This window comes from Apodemus sylvaticus, chromosome 9 (genome assembly GCF_947179515.1).
Source record: "Apodemus sylvaticus chromosome 9, mApoSyl1.1, whole genome shotgun sequence".
In the NCBI taxonomy this organism is placed as follows: Eukaryota; Metazoa; Chordata; class Mammalia; order Rodentia; family Muridae; genus Apodemus; species Apodemus sylvaticus.
In genome coordinates, this window is record NC_067480.1 from 75876486 (window position 1) to 75888268 (window position 11783).

At 39.8% G+C, this 11783-nt stretch overlaps 1 pseudogene; it reads left to right on the forward strand.

Moving 5' to 3' along the window:
* LOC127691942 (protein NipSnap homolog 3B-like) overlaps positions 1-9667 on the forward strand; it is a 58136-nt pseudogene extending 48469 nt beyond the window's left edge.
* Positions 9668-11783: the final 2116 nt, after the last annotated feature.

Below are 11783 nucleotides of genomic sequence, written 5' to 3' on the forward strand. Positions count from 1 at the left end.
CATATTGGGCAGGGTAAATTCAAAGCATTCTGCCACCACCAAGACCTCTGCTGCCTAGCATCATTACATAGTAATTCAAAAGATTAGATTTGGGCAGCAGGAGGTAAAATGTGATCACTATTTGGTTTTTCTTTACCGTCCCCACTCTCACCCATACAAAGTCTGCAGACACACACCTACGTGTTCTCATACACAAATAGGGGTGATTAAACAGCTGTCAGAAAAACCTTCCTGGGACCCCAAAGGAAAATCACCCCCAGATCTCAGCTTTGGTGGCTTGACTTTTCCAACAGGTGACTGAGGGCAAAATATGTCCAGAATCTCATACTTGAAGTGCAGGCTTTACCTATGAGTACCTAGCATCAGTGATCAGCCCTCAGCTGTCAGAGACCACAGAATTAAATCATTCTGTAGGAACCTAGCGGGCTTTAATAGAAGAATTAGTTCAGATGGGAGAGAGAAAGAGAGAGAGAGAGAGAGAGAGGGAGAGAGAGAGAGAAAGAGAGAGAGAGAGAGAGAGAGAGAGAGAGAGAGAGAGAGAGAGAGAGAGAGAATGTTTTCTTTCAACATGCAAGCCCCCTCCATGGTGACGATGTGCGAGGTGGAAATCTTGTCTCCTGGGCATCTTCCCCAGTGCCAGCTGAGCACCACACAAAGCCACCCGGAAGAACAGCACAGCGTCTTTGTGTTCAGAGCATCACCCGTGTGCCACATGAACTCTTCCTGACTCTGTGGAACTGCCAGCAGCCATTTCACTTGGATTCTGGCTGTGACAGAAGCAACATTGCTTCTCTGGCATCAGATGGGAAATGTAATTTTATAATACTCAAAAGTCAAAACCTCCAGTATGCGCCAGAGTCATTACTGAAAAACTTTCAGAGCCTTCAAATTACAAAAGCAGTTACAAACTGCACGCATTTTCTCCAGAGTAAAATAGGTATTCCTCTGCTTTTTCTCAACACCCCCTCTGATTTCCCATTTATGAAAAATGATTGTTTCACAAGTCATGCGTTGTTCTCTGGGATTTTAGAATAATGTAAATGTTAAAGACTCCCAGGACTTTGAAGATGGGTGAGATTTCATTTTATTTTAAATTTAAATATAATATTTATTTTCTGAATGTGATTCTTAACATGTTTTGACTGGACTCCATAATTATATTTAGTACTTTATTGGTTATTTATTTACTCTACATCCCAATCACAGCTTCCCCTCCCTCCTTTCCTCCCAGTCCCTCTCCCCTCCCCTCCCTTCTTCCCCACCCTTCCTCCTCTAATCTTCAGAAGAGGAAAGACCTCCCAGAGATACAGATCAGCTTTGACCTATCAAGTTACAATAAGATTAGACTCACACATCTTCTACTGAGGCTAGAAAAGGCAGCCCAGTTATGAGAAAGGGATCCAAAGGCAGGCAGTGTAGTCAGAGACAGACCCTGCTCCCAATTTACAGGTCCCACATGAAAACCAAGCTACACAACTGTCACATCTGTGCAGAGGGCCTAGGTCTCTCCCATGCATGCTCTCTGTCTGGCAGTTCAGTCACTGTGAGCATTGTGGACCCAGCTTAGTTGATTCTATGTGTTTTCTTGTATTTTCTTTGACCCCTCTGGCTCCTACACCACCACCACCACCACCACCACCACCACCTGCCTCCTACAGTATTTCTCAAGCTCTACCTAATGTTTGGCTGGAGGGGTCTCTGCATCTGTTTCTATTAGTTGCTGCTTGAAGCCTCTTTGATGACATTTATGCTAGGCTCCTGTCTGTGAGTAGAGCAGAAAATCATTAATAGTGTCAGGAGTAGGCTCCCTCTGATAGCATGGATCTCAACTGGCCAGTCATTAATTGGTCCTTTCTTCAAATTCTGTTCCATCTTTTACTCTTGTGCATATTATAGGCAGTACAAATTGTGGGTCTAAGCTTTTATGGCTGGGTTGGTGTCACAATTCCTCCATTGGAAGTCTTACCTGGTTACAGGAGATGGTCAATTTAGGCTCCATATCCCCCATTGCTTAGAGTCTTAGCTAGGATTACCCTCGTGGATTCCAGGGAGCTGCCATTAACCTGGGTTTCTAGCTGGTCTCAAAGATGCCTCCCATAATCTAGGTGCCTCTCCCAGGACTCGTTTCCCCCCACCTCATTTCTCCAGTTCCCATCATCCTCCTCCCCCACTCTGTCTCCTCCTTCCATCTACACCTCCTCCCATCCCCACCACCCCACCACCCACCCCACCCCACCTGTTGTGTTTCCCCCTCTCAGTGAGATTCAAGCATCCTATCTTGAGCCCTCATTGCTACTTAGCTTCTTTGGGTCTATGGTTTATAGCTTGGTTATCCTGTGCTTTATGACTAATATCCACTTGGAAGTGAGTACATACCATGCTTGTCTTTCTGTGTCTGGGTTTCCTCACTCAAGATGATCTTTTCTAGCTGTATCCATTTGCCTGCAAATTTCATAATGTCATTATTTTTAAATGGCTGCGTAATACTCTGTTCTATAAATGCACCACATTTTCTTTAGCCACTCTTCAGTTGAGGGACATTGAGGTTGTTTCCAGTTTCTGGCAAATATGAATAAAGCTGCTATGAACATGGTTGAGCAACTATCCTTGTGGTATAGTGGAACTTGATGTGTTTATAAAAAGATAAAGAGAGCTGGTTCCCTGAGCAGACCTTGGACACTAGCTCTGTATCCAATCCCACAGCACCCAGAGGAGCTGGACTCCCAGGTGCTCTAACACGCCCAGGATCATGGGATCACAGGATCATGGGATCTCAGGAGCTTGGTAACACCAGGATTTTGGAATCACTGAGGTAGCTTGACTCCCAGGAACTCTTACACACAGTATCTCAGGATTACAGGATCATAGAGATAGCAAGACTCTGAGGAGTTCTGACACAACTAAGATAACAGGAAGGACACACTCCAGTCAGAAATAGTGAGTAAAGGTGCCACTAGAGAAAACCAGATGGCAAGAGGCTAGTGTAAGAACATAAGCAACAGAAACCAAGGTTTATTGCTAGCATCAGAACCCAGGTCTCCCACTATAGCAAGTCCTGGATACCCCATCACACCAGAAAAGCAAGATTTAGATTTAAAATCACTCCTCATGATGATGATAGAGGACTTTAAGAAGGACATAAATAACTCCCTTAGAGAAATACAGGAGAACACAGGTAAACAGGTAGAAGTCCTTAAAGAGAAAGCACAAAAATCCCTTAAAGAATTATGAGAAAACACAACCAAACAGGCAAAGGAATTGAATAAAACCATCCAGGATCTAAAAAGGGAAGTAGAAACAATAAAGAAATCACAAAGGGAGACTAACCCGGAGAAAGAAAACCTAGGAAAGAGATCAGGAGTCATAGATGCAGGCATCATCAACAGAATACAAGAGTTAGAAGAGAAAATCTCAAGTGCAGAAGATACTATAGAAAAGTATTTGACTATTGAAACAACAGTCAAAGAAAATGCAAAAGGCAAAAATGCTACTAACCCAAAATATCCAGAAAATCCAGGAAACAATGAGAAGACCAAATCTAAGAATAATAGGTATAGAAGAAAGTAAAGATTCCCAACTTAAAGGACCAACAAATATCTTCAACAAAATTATAGAAGAAAATGTCCCTAACCTAAAGAAAGAGATGCCCATGAACATATAAAAAGCCTTCAGGACTCTAAATAAATTGGATCAGAAAAGAAATTTCTCCCATCACATAATAATCAAGATACCAAATGTACTAAACAAAGAAAGAATATTAAAAGCAGTGGGGAAAAAGGTCAAGTAACAGATAAAGGCAGACCTATCAGGATTACACGAGACTTTTCACCAGAGTCTATGAAAGCCAGAAGATACTGGACAGATGTCATACAGACCGGAAGAGAACACAAATGCTAACCCAGGCTACTAGTCCCAGCAAAACTCTCAATTAACATAGATGGAGAAACCAAGATACTCCAGGACAAAACAAAATTTACAAAATATTTTTCCATAAATCCAGCCCTACAAAGGATGATAGATGGAAAACACCAACACAAGGAGGGAAACTACACCCTCCAAAAAGCAAAACAGTAATCTTCTTCCAAAAAATCCAAAAGAAGATGGCCACACAAACATGATTCCACTGCTAACAACAAAAATAACAGGAAGTAACAATCACTTTTCCTTGATATTTCTTAATATCAATGGACTCAATTCCCCAATAAAATGACATAGATGCACACACTGGATAAGTAAACAGGACCCATTATTCTGCTGCATACAGGAAACACATCTCAGTGACAAAGATAGAGACTACCTCAGAGTAAAAGACTGGAAAACAATTTTCCAAGCAAATGGTCCCAGGAAACAAGCTAGAGTAGCCATTCTAACATCAAATAAAATCAATGTTCAACCAAAAGTTATCAAAAAAGATAAGGAAGAATACTTCATACTTGTCAAAGGAAAACAATCTACCAAGAAGAACACTCAATTCTGAACATCTATGGTCCAAATGCAAGAGCACCCACATTCATAAAAGAAACTTTTGTAAAGCTCAAAGCACACATTGCACTTCACACAATAATAGTGGAAGACTTTAACACCCCACTCTCAGCAATGGAAACTAAACAGAGACACAGTGAAACTAATAGAAGTTATGAACCAAATGTATTTAACAGATATGTATAGAATATTTCATTCTAAAATAAAAGAATACACTTTCTCTCAGCACCTCATGGTACCTTCTCCAAAATTGACCAAATAATTGGTCACAAAACAGACCTCAGCAGATACAATAAGATTGAAATAATCCCATGCATCCTATCAGATCACCACAGACTAAAGCTGATCTTTGATAACAACAAAAACAATGGAAACCCCATATAAACGTGGAAACTGAACAATACTTTACTCAATGATAACTTGGTCAAGGAAGAAATTAAGAGATTAAAGACTTTTTAGAATTTAATGAAAATGAAGGCATTTCATACCAAAATTTATGGGACACAATGAAAGCAGTGATAAGAGGAAAACTCATAGCTCTAAGTGTTTACAAAAAGAAACTGGAGAGAGCATATACTAGCAACTTGACAGCACACCTGAAATCTCTAGAACAAAAAGAAGCAAATAAACCCAATAGGCATAGACAGCAGGAGATAATCAAACTCAGAGCTGAAAAAAAAATAAGTAGAAACAAAAAGAACTATACATAGAATCAACAAAACCAGGAGCTGGTTCTTTGCAAAAAAACAACAAGAGAGATAAACCCTTAGCCAGACCCAGACTACTAGGGGGCATACAGACAGCATCCTAATTAACAAAATCAGAAATCAAAACAGAGACACTAACAACACAAACCAAGGAAATTCAAAAAAATCATCAGATTCTACTACAAAAGCCTATACTCGACAAAACTGGCAAATCTGGATGAAATGAGCAATTTTCTGGACAAATATAAAGTTAAATCGGGAGCTGATAAACCGTCTAAACAGATCCATAACCCCTAAAGAAATAGCAGCAGTCATTAAAGGTCTCAAAAAAAAACAAAACAAAACAAAACAAAACAAAAAAAAACAAAAAAACAAAAACAAAACAAAACCAGGACTGGATGGGTTTAGTCCAGAAAACCTGCAAAGAAAACCTAATACCAATTCTCTTCAAACTATTCCACAAAATAGAAACAGAAGGAACACTACCCAACTCATTCTATGAAGCCACAAGTATACTTATACCTAAACCACACAAAGACCCAACAAAGAAAGAGAACTTCAGATAAATTTCCCTTATGAATGTTGATGCAAAAATACTCAACAAAATTCTAGAAAACTCAGTCCAAGAACACATCAAAACAATCATCCATCATGATCAAGTAAGCTTTATCCCAGGAATGCAGGGGTGGTTCAATGTATGGAAATCAATCAAAGTAATCCAGTATATAAGCAAACTCAAAGAAAAAAAACATGATCATCTCATCAGATGCAGAAAAAGCCATTGATGTTAAAAGCATTGGAGAGCTCATGAATTCAAGGTGCACAGCTAAATGTAATAAAAAGCAATATATAGCAAACCAACAGCCAACATCAAACTAAATGGGTAGAAATTCAAAGGAATCCCATTAAAATCAGTGACTAGACAAGATGGCCTACTCTTTTCCTACTTATTCAATATAGTACTCAAAGTTCTAGCCAGAACAATTGGGCAACAAAAAGAGAACAAAGGAATACAAATTGAGAAGGAGGAAGTCAAGTTATCACTATTTGCAGATGACAATCAACAAATTGGAAAAAGATCTTTACCAACCCTACATCCTATACAGTGCTAATATCCAATATATATAAAGAACTATAGAAATTAGACTACAGAGAACTGAATAACCCTATTAAAAATGGGGTACAGAGCTAAACAAAGAATTCTCAACTGAGGAATACTGAATGCCTGAGAAGCACCTAAAGAAGTATTCAACATCCTTAATCATCAGGGAAATGCAAATCAAAACAACCCTGAGATTCCACCTCACAGCCATCAGAATGGTTAAGATAAAAAACTCAGGTGACAGCGGATGCCGGCAAGGATGTGGAGAAAGAGGAACAGTCCTCCACTGCTTGTGGGACTGCAAGCTGGTACAACTACTCTGGAAATCATTTTGGCAGTTCCTCAGAAAATTGGACATAGTACTACCAGAGGACCCAGCTATACCTCTCCTGGGCATATATCCAGAACATGCTCCAACATGTAATAAGGACACATGCTCCATTTTGTTCATAGGAGCCAATTTATAATAGCCAGAAGGTGGAAAGAACCCAGATGTCCTTCAACAAAGAAAGGATACAGAAAATGTGGTACATTTACACAATGGAGTACTACTCAGCTATTAAAAACAATGACGTCATGAAATTCTTAGGTAAATGGATTGAACTAGAAAATATCATCCTGAGTGAGGTAACAATCACAAAAGAACACTCATGGTATACATTCACTCATAAGTGGATATTAGCCCAAAAGCTAAGAATACCCAAGATACAATTCACAGACCACATGAAGTTCAAAAAGGAAGAACAAAGTGTGGGTGCATCTGTTCTTCTTAGAAGGGGGAACAAAATACTCACGGGAGCAAATATGGAGATAAAGCAGAGACTGAAGGAAAGACCACCCAGAGACTGACCCACTTAGGGATCCATCCCATATACAGTCACAAAACCGAGACACTACTGTGGATGCCAACAAGTGCTTGCTTACAGGAGCCTGATATAGTTGTCTCCTGAGAGGCTCTGCCAGAGCCTGACATATACAGAGGTGGATGCTCTCAGTCAACCATTGAACTGATAATGGGGTCCCCAATGGAGGAGTTAGAGAAAGAACTGAAAGAGCTAAAGGGGTTTGCAAGCCCATAGGAGGAAGAACACCAATATCAACCAACCAGAGCTCCGTGGTCTAAACCATCAATCAAGGAGTACACATGGAGGGCTCCAACTATATCCTTATAGGACATCAATGGGAAAAGAAGCCCTTGGTTCTGTGCAGGCTTGATGCCCCAGTGGAGGGGAATGCTGGGGCAGGGAGGCAGGAGTGGGTGGGTAGGTGGGTGGTTGGGGGCACACCCTCAGAGGAGGAGGAGGGGGGATAGGATAGGGAGTTTCTGGGGGAATTGGGAAAAGGAATAACATTTTAAATGTAAGTAAACAAAATATCCAATAAAAATACAAGCAAAAAAAGTTTAGAGGTATATGTTTTATGGGTGTGTAGTCAGATATGCGAAGGAAGCACCTCGGCAAAATAGAGTTTATTCAGGGCATTGGGGAGGGGAGTTAAGAGGGTAGTAGAGGCAGAGAAAGGCAAGAGGGGGGGAGGAAGGAAGAGGAGGAGGAGGAAGAGGAGGAGGAAGAGGAAGTAGAGGGAGGCCATGAGCACATGGAGAGAGGGTGGAAGAGATGAGAGGACAGAACAAGAGCAGGAACAAGAGCAATAGAGAGAGAGGAGGAGGGCAAACATCCCCTTTACAGTGAGTCAGGCATACCTGGCTGTTGCCAGGTAACTGTGGGACGGAGCTTAGACAAAATGCTAACAGAGCTTCTATTGGGTATATGCCCAGAAGTGGGCTGGGTCTTGAGGTAGATCTATTCCCAAATTTCTGAGAAACCACCAAATTGTTTTCCAAAGTGGTTGGACAAGTTTGCACTCCCACCAGCAACGGAGGAGGAGTACCCTTGCTCTACATCCTAGCCAGCATGAACTGTCGCTTGAGTGTTTGATCTTAAGGATTCTGACAGGGGTAAGATGGAATCTCAGAGAGTCATTTTGATTTGCATCTCCCTGATGACTGACTAAATGTTGGACATTTCTTTAAGTGCTTCTCTGCCATTAGAGATTCGTATGTTGAGAATTCTGTTTAGATCTGTACCCCATGTTTTAATTGGGTTATTTAGCTGGTTGATGTCTAGTTTCTTGAGTTTTTTATATATTTTGGATATTAGCCCCCTGTGTGTGATGTGGAGTTTGAAAATCTTTTCCCATTCTGTTAGCTGCCATTTTGTTTTTTTGATGGTGTCCTTTGCCTTACAAAAAAGCTTTTAAGTTTTATGAGGCCCCATTTATTAATTGTTAACCTTAGTACATGAGTTGTTGGTGGTCTGTTCATGAAGCTGTCATCTGTGCCAATGCATTCAAGGCTATTCCCCACTTTCTCTTTTGTCAGGAGAGAGCTATATAGATCTATTTGCATTCTTCTATGTGCAGACATCCAGTTAGATCAGTATCAGTTGTTGAAGATGCTTTCTTTTTTTCTATTGTATAATTTGTCAAAAATCAAGCATTCATAGGTGTGTGGGTTTACTTCTAGTTCTTTGATTTGATTCTATTGATCAACATGTCTGTTTTTATACGGAGAGAAATGAGACAGGCTGACTCCATGGCAGGCTTCAATTTGTCAGTTAAGGAGACTAGGCCTGGAGAGTGCACCACAGCAGCCTGAGGACCGCATTGGCTCTGCTGGCTGGCAGTCTCAGGTATGCTCACCTTTTGCTACAGGCCCCAGGCAAAGCGGTGGGACATTATGAATGCTGCACCTATTTTCTCAAGCCCTCAAAGACAAACGATTTCCTGGAAAACTTTTTTAAGAAAAGTGTTCACCTTCGGACAGCACACTCTGAAATGATTGGATATTGGACTGTATGTAGAGTTTGGAGGCCGAACAAACAGAGTATTCCACATTTGCAAGTATGATAATTTTGCTCATTGAACTGCAGTCCGCAAAGCCTTGGCCAAGGATAAGGAATGGCAGGAATGATTCCTCATTCCAAATGTGACTTTCATTGGTAAACAAAAGGTTGAGATTACCTACTTAGTACCATGGAGCAAAATAGGAATGCCTCCCAGGGAAGGAGTCTGCGAACTGTCTACCTTTCAGGTGAAGCTTGGCAGCCCAGTTCCGTGGGGCAATGCATTCTAAAGGGCAGTAAATGCCCATGATAGCTTGGCTACTCTAGACTAGTTCGTTTTCCACACAGAATATGGAGCCCTCAACAGAGTTCATGGTCTATGGTGGAACCAGAGTGCTGACAGCAGAGCAGCTGGGAGACTTTGGTCTCAGAAGGACCCTGGTGTGGTGGCTGCTGTTTGGGAAAGTGTCAGTTACCTGGAATCCCAGCAGAATATGTTCCTGATTCTAACATCATTTTCACCATTGAAGTAGCTTCCTGCCTAGCATCAAGCATCCATCACAGAGGGGAGATGTGTCTAAAGCACGTACTTCATTTCTTCAAGATAATCGCCGTTTGTTGTCCAAAGGAGGTGCTAAGCTACTACACTGCCCTCTGTATTGTTAAGGCTGTATGTATCATTTACTACCAGTAGTTCAGGAAATATTTCTGGTCATTTTCATATCTATGGGATGTCAGAAAGTGTTGTCAGAAAGCATGAGCCCTGGTACTTCATTGTTTCACAATATCCTGTCTTCTGAGATTTTATGACTTAAGTCTTGTATTCAAAAAATGATTTTGAAATATTTCCCCTCAAAATATTTGTAAATTAAATAAGTACAATATCTGCCTTTTTATTGTGTTCATTTTTCCTGAAATTTAAAACTATTTTTACCAGTAATCCTTTCTTTGCGATATCAAATGGGATTGAAAGAAATATTAAATCTAATATTTGTCTTTATACTTTAGAAAAGTATAATACCATGTTATCTGTATTAATTATGGTTTCACATTCATTATTAAGTCAAAATTAGAAAATAATATATTCTTGATATTTGTTGTATAATATGGTTTTAGTGTGTTTTCAATTGCTTTTTACTAGTAACTTTACCTTGAATTACTCATAAATATTATGACATTTATTTCAATGAGATATTTATACATATGGAAATATCTTTCCTAATAAAAGCCTTCATATCCATTAAAAAAATAAATAAAAGGAGACTAGACCTAAGAAGTGAGCAAGTCCAGGAAAGTTAATTACTAATAGAAAAAGCCGAGGCCACAGCCCTTATAACCCAATAATGGCTCTGGAATGCCTAGAGAGAGAGTAAGATAAAGTTCATCTACCCCAGAACTCCAGTGTGCTTTTAGGTTACGAGCTCACTTCGGGGTCTATCTTGGTAATGGGAGACCCCAGCATGCTGGACTTCAGCAGAACAAAACACCCTTTGCATTTACATACTCTTTGAGTCTGGGGGTATCATTCTTCAGTGAAGCATGGATCCTTACAAAGCCAATACCATGTGACTTTTACTACTATTGCTCTGTATCAAGAAGTTCTTTTATTTAACGCAACTGTTTTAGCTATCCTGGGTTTTTCTTTTTCCATATGAAGATGAATATAATTTTTTCAAGGTCTGTAAAGAATTATTTTGGAATTTTTTTTTTTTTTGATTTGGTATTTTTCGAGATAGGGTTTCTCTGTTTAGCCCTGGCTGTCCTGGAACTCACTCTGTAGACCAGGCTGGCCTCGAACTCAGATCCGCCTGCCTCTGCCTCCCAGAGTGCTGGGATTACAGGCGTGAGCCACCACCACCCGGCTTATTTTGGAATTTTGATAGGAATTGCATTGAATCTGTAGGTTGCTTAAGGAAGGGTGGTCATATTTACTGTATTAATCCTAATCATCCATGAGCATCAGAGACCTTTCATCTTCTGAGGACTTCTCAATTTCTTCAGAGACTTGAAGTTCTTGACATACAGGTTTTTCACTTGCTTGATTTGAGTTATACCAAGATAGTCCATATTATTTGTGGCTTGTGAAGAGTGTTGCTTCCCTAATTTCTTACTCAGCCAGTTTATTATTTGTATATAGAAAGGGCTACTCAATTTTTAAAATTTTGTATTCTGCCAGTTTTTTTTAAAGTGTTTATCAGCTGTGCATGTTCCCTCATAGAATTTTGAGGTCACTTATATATACGACTATATCATCTGTGACTAGCAATACTTTAAGTTCCTCTTTACCAATTTGTATCCCATTGATTTCCTTTAGTTGTCTTACTGCTCTAACTAAAACTTCAAGTGCTATATTAAATAAATATGGAGAGAGTAGACAGCCTTGTCTTCTCACTGATTTTAGTGAAATTGCTTTAAATTTATCTCAATTTAATTTGATGTTAGCTATTAGCTTGCTGTATATTGCTTTTATTGTGTTTAGGTGTGTGCCTTGTATCCTTGGTTTCTCCAAGACTTTTATCATGAAGGGGTATCGGATTTTGTCAAAGGCTTTTTCAGCATCTAATGAGATGATCATTTTTTTTCTTTCAGTTTGTTTATATGGTGGATAACTTTGATAGATTTTTTTTTTTTGGTATATTGAACCATCCT